Here is a 19,060-nt window from a genome sequence, read left to right on the forward strand (position 1 = left end):
TGAGCGCCCTACGATTGCCTAATAGAATCAGCATGACAAGTGGGGATCTTCGGTTTCATTTTGAGGAGCTCAAGCCACTCCTGAATAATCCATCCAGCTATCAAACTCACAGACACCATGTTGCCGAAATTATGCTTCTACACGCGCCACCATGTCCGAATTCCTGAAAGCGACTGCGATAACATCAATTATTGATGAAGGCTTCCAAGTATGGTATACCGACGAATCGAAGATGTACGACGAGAGTAGTGGGACAGTCGGACTTGGACCAAGATTCCTGAAAAGTCTGCCAATGGGCACATACCCAACCATATTCCAGGCGAAAGTCTTCGCAATCGAGGATAAGTTGGGTCAGAATAAATATTATGTCGGATAGTCAAGCAGCATTAAGCTGCCCTAGGCTCATTTAGAACGTCATCAAGGCTTATTGACAACTGTAAAACTCTTTTGAATCACCTGGGAGCCCACAATAGAGTAATGCTGCCGTGCGTCCCTGGATACATTAAGGGCTTCTACATCTCAAAGATACACTGCAGAGCTACTTAGGAGCTAGGAATAATCTCAGATTGCTGCCCACTGGCGGTAATCAAAAGGAATGAGACAATCAAAGATATGAATGTCTTCCAGCAGGAACTCCGAAAGACTACTTGAACTTAGCAGGGAGGGTCTTAGAGCTTTTATTGGCTACCTGTCAGGTCACTGCAGGTTAAGGTAACAGTTGAATAAAATGGCGCTTTCTGTTGAGTCGTATTTGATTTTCTAAAGCAGGGATCACACGATTTGTACATTTGTACATATTTGTACATTTTGGCAGTTACAGAGTGGTGTTGTCTGGAAATTCTTTTACTAAGCCGACCTCAAATTTCTAAACAACACCACTGTGTGACTGCCAAATATACAAATCTGTAGGAAACATTCTTTTGCGAATACGAAGAGCAACCGAAGATGAGTTCGAAGACCAATACGACGACTAAGGCGAACACAAATACGAAGACGAATATGAGGACAAGAAAATGATTACGAACACGAAGACTGACACGAATATGGAGATGAAAACAAATTCGAAGACCAATACGAATACGAAGCCGAAGTCAAATACGAGGACGAATAAGGAAATGACAACGAAGACAAATACGAATACGAACACGAATACGAATATGACTATGAAGACGAAACTCGAATATGAATACATAGACCAACCGAAGACGAATTCGGAGACGAATTAGAATACGACGATGGATATGAAGCCGTATATCAAGATGAATTTGAATACGAGGACGAGGACGAGGACGAAGACTAAAACGAAGATGAATAGAAGTACGACCTGAAGGCGAATGCGAAGATAGCGTTTAAAACAAATACGTAGGTGAACGTGTAGACTAATACAAGGACGAAAACGAAAGCGTCGATTAATTTGAAGACGAATAGGACGACGAAGTCGAATATGAAGGTGAAGATCTATACGAAGAGGAATACGACAACGAATACGAAGTAGAATACGAATACCTCTACATACCTCTTCGTAGGCTAATACGGATACATTCCGAAGCCGAGTACGAAGATTACGATTACAACGAAGATAAAAAAAATCTGCGGGGCCCTTAAAAAATATATAAAAGCGGCCGAGTTTTGGCAGTACATATCTAGAGCCCGTTATAATAACAATAATAATAATAATGGACAGGGAGGGACAAGTTCTTATGTAGGCCATGCGCTGCTAAGTAACCACTAAAATAAAGTACGAACGCTTCAATGTGCCCAAATATGGAATTTGGATTTAGATTTTCGTAATTCATTCGTTCATTCATTCACTCGAGTTTCCTCATTTCCTTATAAAAATAAGCAGGTTTGGAATAACCATTCACAACGAGTACACATAAATACTCGTACATTATACTGATTTCTCAGTTTGTGGCACTTTACACGCCGCTTATGTTCAGTCTAGAAATTTTCCATAGCAACAAGTGTAATGCGGCTATGTGGGCGCTTAGCAAACAACTTTACATTCCACTTAGTACACTCACATTGGTAACATGATGAATGAATGAATGAGTAACGAACTATGTACATACATACATATATGTGGGTATGAAGTATACCCCTCTCCCCTGCATAACATACTTTCTCACTTTTCCAATAAAAAAATAAAATTTATTATTATGTTCGCCTCATGTTACTTGATGTTGTAGTTTACAATTAATTTGAATCAATTGCCAAATTAGAGTTCATTCACCAGAAGGCATTGAGAAATGTGTGCTACTCATCAATGAATTTGATACTGAAGAGTAGCATATGTTTATATATACATATGTTTGTATGGATGTGTAATGAATGGGTAAACTAGAAATTTGAAAATCCGGTTGACCAATACTTTTTCCTTATTTGTTTCATGCTATTTGAGTTTATTAATTCAATTGCATTTACATACATATGTATATGTAAATGTTTTGAAATAAGTAGCTATATGTATATGTACATAAATAAGTAGCCTGAATAGCCTGTTACTAGTTCATATCTAATTCTTTGGACAAAAGTGAGAAACTAGTGTGATGGTGAACAATTATTTTCATTTTTAATTTCAAGTTTAAGTAAAGAAGTCAGAATTGCGAAAATACTCACTGTGGCTCGTGTTCCAACATTGTAGACGCCTTCATGACATCACGCTTCACAACGGGACCAATTCGAATGGAGCAATACTGAAAAATAGCAATAGAGAAAAAATTTATCGTTATTTAAAAATCTGAGTACTGAATGAGGTATTATAATTTTCTTCACATAACAATTATTTTTAAAAGCTTAATGCTGAATTTCCACTAGGCAATAAATTACAAAAATGTTTGATGATAAAATAGAGCATTAAAAAATATTCGTGTTATGCCGAATTTCCACTAGCCATTGTAATTACAAAAAAAAAAATTGATATTTAAAAATTGCCATGTGGAAATGAATTTAATGGCTGTTTTTTAACGTAATTAGATTAATATTAATATTAATAATGCCCAACTTTGTCTTTATAATTTTTGCCATTTAATGCCAAGTGGAAATCCAGCATTATTGCTTTGAAAATTCTATTATGTCATTCAATTATGTTTCCATGGAATAATGCCGAGTTTCCACTTGGCATTGAAATGACATAAATTGCGAAACAATTGGTGTTATTTAAAAAATGTCATGTGAAAACAGACTGAGTGAGTATTATTTTTAATGTAATGACGTAGAAGTTTTTTAATGCTCCACTTTCAATCAAATTTTTGTCATGCAAAGCCAAGTACGAATTTGTCGCGACAGGGCTTAAAATCAGCTACTCGTGCGTCTGTCTGTCTGCTCCCAATAAAATTTCGTAATCTTATTGCATTAAATGAGCAACGATTTTAATGAAATTTTGTATACAGATAACGTGTTGCATTTTAAGGTTATCTAAATAGGTGTTATGTCCGAGAATATCTATGAGGTTGCCACCTATACGAAATTATTTATAAATTAAATAAAACATTGCAAGATGGGTATCAAATGAAAAGTATTTTGAAAATTTTCAATTTAGAGATATTTTTGTATAGGGTTGCCACCTACTTTCCATTGTATATTTATTTAATTTATTGTTTTGAAAACTAAGATAAATACAATATTACCTTTTATGGGTACTAAAAGAAAAATTCTTAGACAATCCTTTCCCTATATAGTAGGTGTTATCACTTAGGATATTAGTGTAAGATTGTTGTAAATAAACCCACGGAATTAAGGCATCAAAAGTTGAATTTTTGATCAAATTTATCAAAAAAATATTTTGTGGAAGATTGCCACGTTGTCTTTTTAATGCCAATTTGTATTTTACTAATTTCAACAAGCATTTTTTTGTATGTACATATAGGAATAGGTAGCACATACATACATATATACATATATTTAGGTACAACTCAATTTGGCGTATTTATTAATCGGATTGTCACCCCTAATTTTGCTCCAGCTCTCCAAGGGGGCAGCAGACATCGCCCTCATCCAGGAGCCTTGGGTGATAGGGCATGGAATATGCGGGCTGAAGTCGGCAGAGCACACTTTGATAAGTGGAGCTACCATAGGTAAACCAAGGGCCTGCATCCTTGTTAGTACCAAACTAAAAATATTGTTTCTTCCTCAGTTCAGTGACGAGGACACCACCACCATCAGTCTGGAGGCGAACGGACGACAAATAAGGCTTGCCTCGATGTATCTGGCACATGACAGGCCTGTTCCAACCCTACCGGTCGAACATTTAGTGGAGCGCTGGGACGGGGCCCTGATTCTAGGAGGTGATGCAAATGCACACCATAGCACATGGGGAAGTGGAGACATCAATGAACGGGGTGAGTCACTCTTTGAATTCATACTAAAATCTAACTTAGTTATAAGTAATAGGGGTAGCGAGCCTACCTTCATAACGAAGAGCAGAAGAGAGGTCCTGGATGTTACCCTCGTCTCAGAAGATGCGGAGGTCATGATCAGGAACTGGAGGGTGCTTGATGAGCATTCCTTCTCTGATCATCGCTTCATCCAATTCGACTTAGACGGGGTCCCGTCCAAGGTACCTGCCAAAAGAAATCTAAGGAAAGCCGACTGGCATAAGTACAGAAGAGAGCTTGACAAACGGCTCTCAAGAACCACACTAGCAATTCCAGGAAACTCTAGGGACCTAGATAGGCTGGCAAATCGCTTTACTGCGGCATGTGGCAAGGCTCTGGATCAGGCCTGCCCCATGGTAAAGCCGAGAGGCAAAAAGAAACCACCTTGGTGGAGTACAGAGATTGACGAGGCCCGCAAAAATTGTCGTAGAGCCTTCAATCTCGCAAAATCCTCGGGAGGCGATACGCAATGGGAAATCTATAAGTTAAACTTGAAAGATTACAAGAAACTACTAAGGAAGAGCAAGAGATCCTCATGGAGGAACTTTTGCAGTGGTATGGAATCCGTATCAGAAGGTTCTAGGCTCAGGAAGGTTCTCTCTAGTTCACCTCGTATCGCCCCGGGATGCTTGCTAAGATCCGACGGAGCGTGGACGGAAACGGGGAGGAATCCCTGGACCATCTTCTGAGCACGCACTTTCCAGGCGCCACCGAGCAGCCATTGAACGGGCCAATAAGAAATAGAGGTCAACCGGTTACGGTAGACCTCATCACCAAAGAAAAACTGATGTGGGCAATAGGGTCCTTCAAGCCTTACAAATCTGCGGGTCCAGATGGTGTTACACCGATTCAGCTACAGCAATCTATGGAGCTAAGCTCTAAATGGCTGTATGTTATTTTTAAGGGAGTCCTCACTCTCAACTACATTCCGGAGACCTGGCAAAGGTCAAAGGTTGTCTTCATTCCTAAAGCGGGAAAAACATCCCATACTCGCGCCAAGGATTTTAGACCTATCAGTCTATCATCCTTCCAGCTCAAGATATTGGAGCGACTGATTGAATCCTTTCTTAGGGAATCGGTTGCAGACAAGCTTATGGCTTCGCAGCATGCCTATATGAAGGGGAAGTCCACCGAAACAGCGCTACACGAAATCGTGTCGCATATTGAGAAATCCCTTGCGATAAAGGAATACACCTTGATAGCATTCTTAGACATTGAGGGTGCGTTCAACAACATCACACCTGAAGCAATCACATCAGCTCTAACTGGTCTGGACATCGACTCACGGCTGGTGTCGCTTATACGACAGCTGCTAGTTGGCAGGGTCGTGCGGGCGGAACTGGCGGGCGTGTCGCTGGACAGATACGTTTGCAGGGGAACCCCGCAGGGTGGGGTCCTCTCCCCCCTTCTTTGGGTCATGGCGATTAATGAATTATTGCAGACCCTGGAAGGGGCGGGAGGCTCCAAGGTCATAGCGTATGCTGACGACCTTGCGGTGGTTGTGAGTGGAAAATTTCCACAAACTCTTTGTGACATTATGCAGGACAGACTAAGGTTAATCGAGAGATGGACCAAGGAAAAAGGTCTGGGTGTTAACCCAGGAAAAACGGACCTGGTGCTCTTTACCAGGAAGTACAAAATCCCCTCACTTCAGCTCCCTGCCATAGGCAATAAGATTCTGAAGCTAGGGGAGTCTGCAAAATATCTAGGCGTAGTCCTGGACAAAAAGCTTAACTGGGCTCAAAATATACAAGAGCGTGTTAAAAAAGCGACGGTAGCCCTCTACAGTTGCAAGGGGGCGATTGGGCGTAGCTGGGGGCTGTCCCCTAGCATCATGTATTGGTTATACACGGTAGTTGTTAGGCCGATTCTATTATATGGGGTCTTGGTATGGTGGCCAAGTCTCAACAGGAAATCTACAACTGAAGCACTCCAAAAGGTGCAAAGAACTGCGATGCTCTGCATCTGTGGGGCCCTGCGCACAACTCCATCGGAGGCTATGTGCGTGCTCCTCGATATTTTACCAATTGAAATTGTTGGAAAGCAATCAGCGGGGTGTGCCGCCTTGAGGTTGAGGGAACTACCAGGCTGGAGGGACACTCAGGAAGGCCACACCGCAATCTTAAAGGACATAAATATACCGGACACGGATTACTGTGCACCAAGGTTGAACTTCACAAAGAGGTATAGGATTTCCATTCCAGATAGAAAATTCTGGTCAGGAGGGGCTCCCGATGACAATGGATCACTCCACCTCTACACCGATGGCTCTAAGCTAGACGGCAAGGTAGGAGGGGGGGTCTTCTCGGCCCGACTGGGGCTGGAAATATGTTTTCGCTTACCCAACCACTGCAGCGTCTTTCAAGCTGAGGTCGCTGCCATACAGGAAGCGGTTGAACACCTACGTACAAGAGAAGTCATTTATAACGATATCTTCATCTACTCAGACAGTCAGGCCGCACTCAAAGCGCTCGACTCGGTCACATGCAGTTCAAAAACCGTAGCGGACTGTCGCAGATCTCTAAACGAGATGGCTGAGCAGTCTGCTCTTCACTTGGTATGGGTTCCGGGGCACCGGAACATACCAGGCAACGAAAAGGCGGACGAACTTGCAAGAGAGGGCACATCCGCTCCACTTTCGCAGGCCTGGAAGGGATTAGGCATGCCGCTCGCTACCTGCAAGCTCATTCTAAGGGATCTGTCTCTTAAACTAGCAAGCGACAGGTGGGATAGCCTCACCACTTGCAACAACACGAAGCTTACATGGCCTAAATGGGACAAAAAGCGGTCGAAGGATCTCCTCATGCTGAGCAAAGGAGACCTAGCCGCAGCTGTGGGTCTGCTAACAGGCCATGTTGCTATCGGGGGGCACGCGGAGAGGTTAGGGATCCCCCATAACGACTTCTGCAGAAGCTGCAGAAATGAGGAAGAGCCAGAAACCTTGCGGCACCTGTTATGCGAGTGCCCCGCACTTTGTAGAAGAAGACAAAAGTTCATGGGTTCAGGATTCTTTGAGGACCTAACCGACATAGCCGAAGTAGGCATACGGCAACTTCTGGGTTTCGCAAAATCCACACGATGGTTTGAGTAGGAGGGTTCTAACGATCCGCGTGGTATCACAACGGGCCCACAACCTAGGGCCTATGTGTGCTAGTGGGGTCACTGGCAGCCACTTTAACCTAACCTAACCTAACCTACATATTTAATTACTTTATTAGATTTCAAAATTTTAGGGGTTTTAAATTTATACCCAAAATATTTATTTTTTTATGGATTTCTGAGTGACGGACTAGGCTAAAATATTGACGATATTTTTGTTTATCAACGTTATTTTTTCAAGCGTTTTTATTTTCATTTTGTTTACTGAATAACGAAGCAGGTTTCAGTCGACCATATTTTATTTGCCTACTCGAAGGAGTATGCTTTAAGGTCCGATTTGCAAGAAGAAAAGGGTTTCTAGGGCTTCAGCAGACGTAGCGCTCCCATGAACCTTGAAACGTTTAAGATTGGTGATCGACTTATTCAGACTGTGACGCCATAAAAAAAGAGATGCGACTGCTGTTATATACAGTGCTAAATATGGGGCGTCAGCATTATTTCTTGCAGGCATAAAAACGATATTCCACTTCATTTTAGTGGTTGCGTTTATTTAGTATTGAAAGTTTGAATAAGGGGATTTTAATTTTCCTTATAAATAGAGCGGTGATCACTTTTCCGGCATTGGCATTCCGTCTGAGTTCTTTCGACCAGACAAGACCGCAATGAGGATCAGCGAGGTAGGCAGCGGCGATGCAGGATTTGCCCTATAAGCAGTGGCGGATTTACCGTAAAGGCAACATAGGCAGGTTCCTAGGGCGGCAGAATTTAGGGGCGACAAAATTTGAGTTGAAACATTTTTTTTTCAAGTTAGCTGCACTGAAAGTAGAATTTGTGTTTCTACATTTCAAAACATAAATTTGAGATTCGATTACGCAATCAGAAAATAGAACACTGTTAGGTATTTTTGATATTAATTAAATGATAATATTTAAAAATACAAACTTAGTATTTTTGAAATTATAACTTATCAAGTGAAAAAAGTTTGTTGATGATGGCTTTCTTTAAAAGTTGAAAACCTTTACTCAAGGCAAATACCACTTTTTCATCTTAATTGTAATAAAAATAAAGTAAATAACATTAGTTTGGATACTACTATATACTGCTATTCGTTTCAAAACTGGTACTTTTACCTCAAAATAAAAAAGGGCGGCAAATTTTTAATTGCCTAAAGGGTGACAAATATTCAAATCCGCGATTGCCTATAAGAGCATAAATATCAGTTCGGAGAGGCGCTTCCTATTTCTAACTGAACTGATGGTGTTGCTCAACGATAGTTTAGTTGTAGGTTTAAAACTTGGTTGCGTAATTACCAACTTTTTTTGTCCACGATCCAACTTAATGTAACACTTTTTCATTCATAAAAATGTCTTACACAAGTACTGCTATTATTTTTATATGTACCTACGAATAATTCAATGCAATAGGCAATGTGTAGCAAAACTATTGAATAGATACGATCAAAGTCTAAAGCAAAACGAGGCAGCTGTAATATTGTATTAATGAATGACAGCCCTAAGTTGAAATACTGAAAAACAACAGCTATAAAGAGAAAAAAAATGAGGCAAATTAAACTACAAAAGTATGTACATACATATGAGGTACATATCGAAGTAAATACATACATACATACCTACGTGCATACTTATTAGATTTTATGAATGAATTGCGGAGCAGCGAAAACAACGGAAATAAACAAGCGTCGTAGTGTCGGGTAAAAGCGAACTTAGTACATATTTACCAATGAAAGAAAATGCCAAGGCCCATTATTGCATTTAACGATTTACAAACATAGAAATGTGTATGCATATACTACGTTCGCGCATTTTTTTACTAAATTTACGTTTGTACTTTATACTGTACGTTTATGCTTACAGTGACTCAAAAAAAGCTTCAAATGAGGATTTTTTAAATATTCATAATGTTTTTCAATATAAAATTATTTTTTTGTAGAAATACTGTTCATGCTATAACCATAATCATATAAATAAAGGTTTCATGCCCGGTTTCCCCAATAAATTTTAAACTTAACAGACCGTTAAAATTTAAAATGACACACTTTCCAAAAAAAATTGTGTAATTTTAAATTTTAACAGGCTGATAAGTATAAACTTGATTGGTGCAACTGGTCATCACACTGTTTTTAAACAAAGTTTAGAAAAAGTAGCCAATTTTCACACAAAATTTTTACTTGGAAATTTTAGAAAATGTTTGGGCGGGTGCTTCCACCGTCTACACTGAGGAAAGAGTTTAGTTACGTCAACTAAATATGTTTTTCTCAACACATGATTTAGTTATAGTCACATTATTTGGTGATAGTTACCAAATCATGTGTTAGTAGAAATATATTTGGCTGACTTTTTTCTGAGTGTAGGGTCTAGTAGCGCGCGATGGAGGCAAGGGAGGTTAACATTTACTCAGACAGTCAGGCGGCAATCAGATCCCTGGTTTCACTTAAGGTACACTCGAAGCTTGTTGGGGAATGCCCTAACCCACTTTTTTCGCCTTTTTTCACCTAACCTAAGTGCAAGTTGCAAGCGATTAAAAATACGCGTTGATATTTGGTTTTTTTTTCGCAGACGTAAAAAGTAGAAAGTTTTGATGAAAATTTATATAATTTTTCTAAAATATGTATAAAATTGTTATGGTTTTAGTTAAAGGTAATTAAAAGTATTAAGAAAAAATAACACAAAAATTTCGGGTTCCATCCCTGCTGAAATCCAGCGAAAGAAGTCTGATGACAAGATGTGGTGATAGGTTTTACCGCTTTGACTTTGTTTCTTTTTCTGTTTTTCTTATAAACAATCGCGGTATAAAGCTCAATAATCGTGAAAAAATTACAATTTGAACGCTTGTATGAGTCACTGTATATAAATATATGAACGTACGTGGTATACACATACATATTTACGACTTCCTCAGAGGCCTCAATGAGTGAGAAATGTATGCAATTACACACTGGAAATGAAGAAATAAGAACTTTAAAAAACCATAAAAAGTACCGCACAAAACCGGGAAGTGAATGTTTCCAACCGGAAGTAAAATTGCTGAGCCCCTCATTATATATGTACATATGTATGTATGTATGTATGTACATAAATATATAAGCAGCATGTGGCAACAATAATAAGTACATGCATACATACATACATACTAGGGATGTTGCGAATGTGGAATTTTAGACATCCGCGGATGCGATTGCGGATGCGAATGTAAATTAGGGGATTAGGTAAATAAAAAATGGAGAGGTTAGTAATTTTTAACAATCTTTTTTTAGTACTTGAATTTAAAAATTGGAACATTGTATATAATAAAAACTTCTTAAAGGGCCGTAAATCCAAACTGCGCTACTAAATAACTACTCGCTCGAGGCGACAAACTTGAAAAACTTGAAACTTGACAAAATTGTAAGTTCTTTTCCATTGGCGCTGCACCAGTTGAGAGGACTTTCAGTTATATTTATTTTATTTTTTATTGCGGTGCAATAATTCCCTTTTGAGAATTGCATCGTGGCTGCAAATGTCGGATGTATCCTTCTAACTTTCATCTTCACAATCTAGCATCCATGGCAAGATCGTTGTTTAAACGCCTTTGTTTTCCAAAGATTTCTTTATTCTCATTCTTTTGGTTGTTTCGGAATTCGGAGAAGCTGTAACGTCATCAGCGTTTTTCGACAAGAAAGCACTGAAATAGCTCGGAAACAGAAATAATGAACGAAGGTTACCAAATTCATATACATACCTGACTCAAGGTTTTGATCTGTGGTAATTAATTAACATTTTTATTGAAATATTTTTCAATAGGTGTCTTTCCTCGTTTAGACATTTCACTTTTAAAGCTATTTAAATCCATTTCATTTCATACCAAACTTGTTTAATTTGGATAAGCGGTTTGTTTATTATCTGGAAAGGACTTTTATTTCAGAATAAAAAATAGTTGGCCAAGTTTAACTCGTTAAAAAAAGTAGCTGTTATTTTCGGTTCATTCGCGAAAGCGAATGCGAATGTTAAAATTAATGCGGATGATCCACAGCTGCGAATGCGAATGCGAATATTCGCAACAACCCTGATACATAAATATCAACAGTGTCATAACTCAAAAAAGCAAAACTCAAAAAAAACGACTTTAAAGTTTTGAATTTTACATACATAAGTACATATACTTCCATATACCCAGAAAAAAGTCAGCTAAATATAATTCTCTCAACACATAATTTGGTTATAGTTACATTATTTAGTTAAAGCTACCAAATGATGTGTTGAGAGAAATATTTTTAGCGGACTTTTTTCTAGGTGTATTAAAAATGATTAGATATTTTGTTCTAGTGTTATACGAAATTTTCTACTGGGTATAAATAGTGAACTGCTACCTATCTAAATATGCCTTCTACATAAAAATTTGCATACATGCAAAGTATCTTTATACATACATAAGTATGTATGTACATCCATACATATGCACATATGTATGTACATCCATGCATATACATTCATATATGTATATAAAAATAGAAAAGGCTAAGTGAATCTCGCATTAGCAATAAACAGTACTTATATAGAGAAATCGCTGACGCAAATGCAATTCAAAGCTAACAAAGCCAACCAACAACGAAAAAAGTTGGACAAAATTTAGTAAGAACCCGAAGAATTATGCAAAGCTCTTCACTTTTATAAAAATGCGAGAAAAACACAAAAAAAATAAAAAGAATAATTAGCGGAAATAAAGTTTCAAATTAACGTCCGCCAGAAGAGTCGGACAACAGCAGAACCGCTCCATTTGCAGCACAAAAAAAAAATACACCGCTACGGAAAGCAAGCGTTGCAAATTCGTGCATACGATTACTGAAGAAAAGCCTAGGAATGCTAGTGAATAAATTAGTTTAACATACATAGTGAGACTTATTATAAGAACAATTTCCAAAGGTGCAAATCATCAAGCGAAATATGAAAATAAATGTTATATGAAAACATTGCCAATTTTACACTATGCGAGAAAAACCAAAAATTTTTAAAACACAAAAAATCAATATATTCACAAAACTAGAAACCAAATATAGTATAACTGCGTTTTAAATTTTTCTCTCTGACGTCAGGATTTTTTTTAAAGGACTTTGAAATTTGTAGAATATGATTGTATAAAAAAATTATTCAAAAGATTCGGTGTATTTTAGAAGAACAATATGGGTATCAACTAAAAGGAAAAATTCTGAGGAATAGAAAAAAAATTTAATTTTTGGGTGGACCAGGAGAAATAAGTATTGAAAATTTCCTTTTAAAACTTTATCCTTGAATATCCTTAGAAATTTCCAATATGTTAATTACCACATCCTCGAATTTTGTCCTTCTAACTATAGCATAATATCGAATTAGGAATTGAACAAATTCAGTTCGGCATCGGCCCCAAAAATTTACATATCGCCATCTGGGCAAAAATAATGTCGTATATCACTTTTCATAATTTTCGAGAAAACGCGATTGAAGTTCCGGGATCAATTATTCGAAAACGCAACGGTAGATTTTCCTTAAAATTTCAGGGATTATTGATTACTTCATTAACAAGTGAATCTCTTAATAATTAATTTAACTTATTAAAAAATTTTAATATAATTTTTAACAGGTGGCAACTCTTTAAAAAAAAAGTAAACCTCTATTTTCTACAGTTTAGGCTTTTTAATCTGACACTTAACTTTTGAAAATAGAACGTGCAGATCTGATGGCACTGGCAAAAATTGGAAAAAAAAGATTTTAAGCTTTAGCAAAAAGCGCATTACTTCAAAAAGTGCAAAATATGAGCAGGTTTCTATTTCTTCTTTCGACTATTTAATAAAATAATAAAAATATAATATTTTTACATATACTTTTTATTCATTCCATCAAAATTTGCCATATTTTGAAATTTTGATCAAAAAAAATAGTTTTTCTGGAATACAGGCAGGGACACCCTGTGTTTAAGTTTGTTCCAAAATTTGTATACCTGTACGTCTCTACTATCTATATGGAAATAAAAAACGTCAAACTAACGTTTTATTTCAAAGAGTGTAGTTTTGACATTTGTTTCGGTGAAGAGCTTACAAATGGCTATGGTCTTATTAAAATTCTGAGTATAAAATTTTTCGAATTTAGTGGCTTCCTGGCGGTATATAATTTATTTTATAGGGAAATTTCTGCGTAATTCTTTTTAGTGGATAAGTTACCTTTACAAAAATACCAAACACGTTCACATTGCAGACAAAGATTTTTTCGATTTTTGCCCACTAAGGTCGAGGCCACGCAATGAGCGGCAAAGCGGCGAGCGGCTGAGCGGCGCCATACACAAATCAGATTTTTTAGAATGTTTTTGAGTATGCAGTTTTGCAGCCAATTAAATTCTAGTTCTGCAAGTTTTGCAAGTTCGGAGTTAGGCAAAAATCCCATTGATTTTTGAGAATTTTTTTTTGAAGTGGTTTGCATTTTTCCATATAAAGTATTTTGGAAAAAAAATGTTTGTATGGAAGAGACTGCGTGAAAAAAAATTTCCAGAAATCAATGGTAATTCCTAGCTGCTTAAAACTTGTACTTTATTATAGTAAGATTGATTGCGATACAAATCTGGATACTCAAAAAAGTTCCGATTAAAAAGTTGAAAATATGCATGAAAATTTGCTGAATTTTCGCGAGTTTTGCACAAAGTATGGGAATTAAATTTTTATATTTTTTGTTGTATTTATTTAATACATAACATTTTTATACGAAATTAGCGGAAAAATATTATAAAGAAAATTGTTGCATATATTGTGAAAAATTTGCTGTGCCAATACTTTGTTCCGGCAGTGTATGTATTTAGGATCGGTCTTTTTTTACGGTATAACTACGTAACTTTGTGCGAGTTGACATTATCTCAGCACTCTATTAAATTAATATTCTACACCACAGTTACACACTTGCGTTCATTCATTAAAATTTCGAATTTCGTAAAAACAAAAGCGAAATAAAATGCGATGAAATTGGCAGAAGAAAAGGGAAAAATACCAAATTAGCTCAACGTGTTTGTGATTTAAATCAAACTGAAGGTAAACCAAAAGACGCAATTACCCATTGCCGACGATGAAAATTTGGGAGGGCAGATGGGAGCCGTGTAAGCAGTAGCGTCCGGCACCAAAAGCTCTACAAAAAACTTTAGGTACGCGTGGTAAGAATTGTAGAAGTAGGCGCGGAAATTAAACGAAGCTACTTCCGCTGTTGAGTTGGTATTTTCCAAGTGGCTATTTTTGGTTTTTTTTTTCTTTTTTGTAATTTTTTTCTTTATACATATTTTTACTTTTGCGCAATTACCTTTTACCTCAATTTACAAATGAAGAAACCAAGCGACTCAACTCTAAATACCCAATTTCATTCACATTTTTCGCTTATTTTCATTCAGCTGTCTGTATACATTTCGTGTCCCATCCCGCCGTAACTATCACGCAAAGTCAGCAAATGGTTACGTGACAAACACAATGGAAAAAAGCCAAAACCAGCTAATGAAAAAAAAATAATAAAAAAAATTCATTCATAAATTCCGGCAGTAGCGCGCCGCTTTGTTACGGTTCGATGGATAGCGTTTTATGAATGAACGAATAGCTGTGCGAATGTATGTAAATACATACATACATACATACCTATTTATATAGTTAGTACATAAGTACATTTATATTTAAGCACGTAGGTATATCCATTTATATGTAAGTATGTACATACGTGTATAAGAAACAACGGATTTTTCGCGTAGAAACTTCTGCTCACCACCATCTCTTACTTAAGCTTTTTTTTGCTTTCTTTGTTGAAAACAATTTTTTTTTTATTATTTTTTTTGTTCTTTTGAAACTTGAGCAACCAGTCGTTACGCTCATCAGGCCGCGAAGAACGCAACGGGGTAACAGCAATTCACGCAATTCCATGGTTAAATGAATTTATGAATGAATGATTATAAAAGTACTACTACATATACATACATATGTGCATTAGGGTGATCAAAAAAAAAAGTATTTTTCAGCCACTCCTTATTGGTCCTGATTTAACTTGTCTCCAATCGCTGTTCCCGCTCGTTTCAGCGTCGTAGCTAATCGCTTACCCGCAACGTCTGCATAATTTCGGCTGATACACTACAGACACCGCCTTCGACGGGAAAACGTATGGTTACAAAGCTATGTTTAATCTGCGGCGTTGCTGGCTGTATCACGGACAAGTAAACATCACGTGCTGTCTGCATCTTCTTGGGTCTCTGGGCCGCAAATCTCGCAAAAAAAATCTTCCTTGTGCCCAAAACCACCTCAACGGGCTTTCCATTATGTCAAGTCGTGTACCAAAACATTTGCTAGTTCATATGTACTGAAGTTTACGATGTATGTATGTACGTACTTTTTTACGAAAATTTGTGATTCAGAGAAGTTTTCGAAGATCACTATAGTCACAAGTGTGCAATAATTGCTTTCGTACTCTTTTTGAAGATAGACTTATTTTTTTTTTAAGAAGAGGGTTTTATTTCCATATTATGTTACCAGCATAGCGACCCGCGTTGAATACTTTCAGAGCAGGCACGTTTCTGTCCATTCGAACGATATGGCCAAGCCAAAGCTCATACAGCTCATCGTTAAATCGTCTGCGGTATTCGCCATCACCAACGCGTAAAGGTCCGTAAATCTTTCGCAGAATCTTTCTCTCGAAAACTCCCAAGAGCCGCTTCATCAGATGTTTTCATTGTCCATGACTCCGCGCCATACACCAGCACAGGCATTATGAGTGACTTTGTACGACGAGAGAGGTCTTTGCTTCTCAATGCCTACTCAGTCCAAAGTAGCACCTGTTGGGAAGAGTTATTCTCCGTTAGATTTCAAGGCTGATATTACTACTGGTGTTAATTCTGGTTCCCAAATGAACAAAGTCGTCTACTTTTTTAAACTTGTAACTGTCAAGAGTGACGTGAGTGCTCTGACAGTTTGTGTGATGACGAGATACTTCCTTTTGTCCTCGTTCACCCCCAGACCCATTCGCTTTGCTTCTCTATCTAATTCCGAGAAGGCAGAACAGACGTAGCCCTTGTTTCTACCGATAATATCGTTGTCGTCGACATACGTCAGCAATTGTATGCCCTTGTAAAGTATTGTGCCTGAGCGGTTCAGTTCTGCGACTCTTATTATCTTCTCCAACATCGGATTAAAGAAATTGCACGAAAGGCAGTCACCTTGACTGAAACCTCGTTTGGAATCAAATGGTTCGGAGAGGACCTTCCCAATTCTGACAGAGCTGATGGTATTGCTCAACGTCATTTTACTCAGCCGTTTCATTTTCGCGGGGATACCAAATTAAGACATTTCTTGTGGATTAGGCAGAGCACACTTAAGCTCCAGTCGTCGGGCATGCGTACATCTTACCATATTCTGCATGCACTTCATCAGCTTCTCCCCGCCGTACTTGAATAGCTCGGCTGGCAGGCCGTCAGCTCCAGCAGCTTTGTTGTTTTTCAGCCGCGTAATCGCTATTTGTACCTCGTCATAGTCAGGTGGTGGGACATCGGCTCCATCGTCATCGGCTGGGGGCTCGGGTTCATCCTCTCCATTACTTTCAGTGCTGCTGCCCATGTGTTAGCTCCATAATTTAAGTCCGTTCTGGACATCAGTCTCTAGGTCGTCATGGTTGTTCTTACAGGAGTTCGCCCCGGTCTTGAAACCTTCCATAAGTCGCCTAACCCTCTGGTAGAATTTTCGGGCGTTCTTCCTGTCGGCCAGCATCTCAAGCTCTTCGCACTCACGTATTTCAGCCTCTCTCTTCTTATTGCGGCAAATACGTCTCGCTTCCTTCTTTAGTTGCCTATAACGGTCCCACATGGCTCGTGTTGCGCCCGATCGCAGCGTGGCCCTGTAGGCGGCATCTTTTTTCTCTGCGGCTTCTTGACATTCCTCATCCTACCAGTTGTTCTTTCGGGCTCGCTGAAATCCAACTACTTCTTCGGCTGCGGTACTTAATGAGCGGGAATGTAGTTCCACTGCTCGCGTAAGTCGGTTTGTTGAAGAGTGCTCTCAGATAGCAGGTGTGTGAGTCGAGTGACGAATAAATTTGCCGTCTGTCGTGATTGCAGCATTCCTTGCATTGTTGGGCGCACATTTTTTGCTGCACAGAAGCGGGTTCGTATCTTGGCTGCAACAAGGTAATGGTCCGAGTCGATGTTTGGCCCTCGGAGTGTACGTACGTCTAAAACGCTGGAAGCATGCCTTCCATCTATCACAACATGATCGATTTAGTTTCTCGTTTTTCGATCTGGAGACAGCCATATAGCTTGGTGGATCTTCTTATGCTGGAACCCAGTACTACATATTACCATGTTTCGGGCCCCGCCGAAGTCGATCAGCCTTAGTCCGTTATCGGAAGTTTCGTCGTGGACGCTGAATTTTCCGACAGTGGCGCCAAAGATCCCTTCCTAGTCCACCTTGACACTAAAATCGCCGAGCACGATTTTGATATCGTGTCGGAGCAGCGTTCATATGTATACTCCAAGCGCTCATAGAAGAGATACTTGGACGCCTTGTCCTTCTCTTACCTCGGAGCAAATACTTGTACATACAAATTTATTTAGTTACTTGTAACTACTAGCTTTTCCCCAACTGCTTATATAAACTAACGTACCTATGTAGGCACGTATGTAGTTATCTACTTATGAGCTTATGCCACATTATGACTATCTACACTTACGTACATGACATTACAGCTACAGACGTTAGTTCATTGTGGTAATTATTATGGGTGTCTTTGTTGTTGGGTGCTCAAAGTAATGCCGGAAAAGCTAAATTTACTGTAGACACAAAAAGTTTATGAATGGGCGAGTAAGAAAAACTAAATAAAATTGTGCCGAGACCAACAACAACCAACAACTGTAGTATTATAGAAATGGCGTAATTGAGAGAAATGTTTGTATATACATACATACATACATATACTATTTATGTATGTACACACATTCATAAAAGTAGGTATACAAACATACATACATGCCTATATCATAATTACTTACGATATAAAATTGCAAAAAAGAAACTGCGTAAGCGTTTGAAATTGTGGCGTAAACAAGTTTGTTACCGAGCGATTTTATTTTGAGAAAAATGTTGTTATTAACGTCGTTTGAAAATGTTAGTTAGTTTCTCGTTTGGTTAAGTGGCTATTTGTAGGAATACTATTCGTGTCTGCATGGTATGAATGTGTGCGTATGTGTCTAAATTTATGTTTTTTACTCACTCGTCTGCTCTTTTCCCCAGCTTTATAACAAATATTGTAAAAAGCATACAAAGATTCGAAATTATTCAGGATTAAGCTTTCTCGGGTAATACTTTGTGAGAAAACTTGGCGAAAACTGTAAAATTTTCACGGAAAACCATTTTCAAAGGCCTCAGAATGTCGTTGCCTAAGGGGTGGGGTATACTTTGATAGAATTAAAAAAAAAAAAACTGAGTCCGCAGAAGTGTAACTTCATCTTCAGCTTGATATTCATCTCCATCTTTATCTTAATCTTCATTTTCACCATCATCTTCAACTTCGTCATCACCTTCATTTTTATTTTTACATTCATCTTCATCTTCATCT

General features: G+C 38.2%; 2 protein-coding genes across 2 annotated transcripts in view; both read left to right on the top strand.

Moving 5' to 3' along the window:
• Positions 1 to 19,060, top strand: part of LOC118746589 (eukaryotic translation initiation factor 5B) — a 135,015-nt gene that overhangs the window by 22,820 nt on the left and 93,135 nt on the right. The window lies entirely within an intron of this gene.
• LOC118746590 (ATP-dependent DNA/RNA helicase DHX36) overlaps positions 1 to 19,060 on the top strand; it is a 48,598-nt gene that overhangs the window by 17,741 nt on the left and 11,797 nt on the right. The gene's annotated exons all lie outside the window — the stretch shown is intronic.

The sequence above is a fragment of the Rhagoletis pomonella genome, unplaced genomic scaffold (assembly GCF_013731165.1).
Source record: "Rhagoletis pomonella isolate Grant_MI unplaced genomic scaffold, Rhpom_1.0 Rhpom_scaffold_00011, whole genome shotgun sequence".
Taxonomy (NCBI): Eukaryota; Metazoa; Arthropoda; class Insecta; order Diptera; family Tephritidae; genus Rhagoletis; species Rhagoletis pomonella.